Below are 826 nucleotides of genomic sequence, written 5' to 3' on the forward strand. Positions count from 1 at the left end.
CTCGTCTTCCTCTATCTCTCCCCAAGCTGTCCCAGCTCTCTCCAGAGGACACTTTATCTATACCACCATGGCAGTCTGGCAGTATATATTACAGCCATTTACAACCAGCTGATACACCTTTGACCGTTTCGCTTCACATTAATAAAGCTGCTGTAGTGATCAGCTGCCTCCCACCACATCTCTTTAACGAGGGTCAAAAGTGTCTGCCTCATCAAAAGACCGAGCCCCCCGAGTGTGTTTATAGTTTACAGATGTTTCCACTGCTGTAAACATTGATGTCACGTGTAGACTGGATGGGGCCGAATCATTGATTATTAATGAACGTCTGCTCACTCATTGTGATGAATGGCTCTGTGTTCTGGGCTCTTCTTTGCTCATGAAAAGTTGTACATGAAGAAGTCTTTTGTAGAGATTTCCTGCTGTTTATGCATATTGTTTATGGTTTATTTAGTGTATGGTTGAAATACACAAAACACAAAGAAAACATCTTCATCAATTTGACAGCTGTTATGTGATGCAAATATCAACCCATTATGTGAAATATTTACCTAATTCAATCTATTTTTTTGTTTTGTTTGGTTTATTTAAGCATTCTGCTTGCATCATTCTTAACACGTCCTGACAAAAACCACATTTGGTTGCTGATACAACACACTGTTCAGTTTTTGCTAAAGGAAACAGAGTTATTGCCCAACATCCTCCGAACATCTACAACCACAAGAGTCTACGTGAGCTCCAGTGGCGCAATCGGTTAGCGCGCGGTACTTATATGACAGTACACTGTAGAGCAATGCCGAGGTTGTGAGTTCGAGCCTCACCTGGAGCA

The 826-nt window shown here is 41.6% G+C and overlaps 1 non-coding gene across 1 annotated transcript; it reads left to right on the forward strand.

The window, feature by feature from the left end:
- Positions 1-732: 732 nt before the first annotated feature.
- trnai-uau (transfer RNA isoleucine (anticodon UAU)) lies at positions 733-826 on the forward strand. The gene is made up of 2 exons: positions 733-770; positions 791-826. It is a non-coding gene; the product is annotated as a tRNA-Ile (tRNA).

This window comes from Parambassis ranga, chromosome 15 (genome assembly GCF_900634625.1).
Source record: "Parambassis ranga chromosome 15, fParRan2.1, whole genome shotgun sequence".
In the NCBI taxonomy this organism is placed as follows: domain Eukaryota; kingdom Metazoa; phylum Chordata; class Actinopteri; family Ambassidae; genus Parambassis; species Parambassis ranga.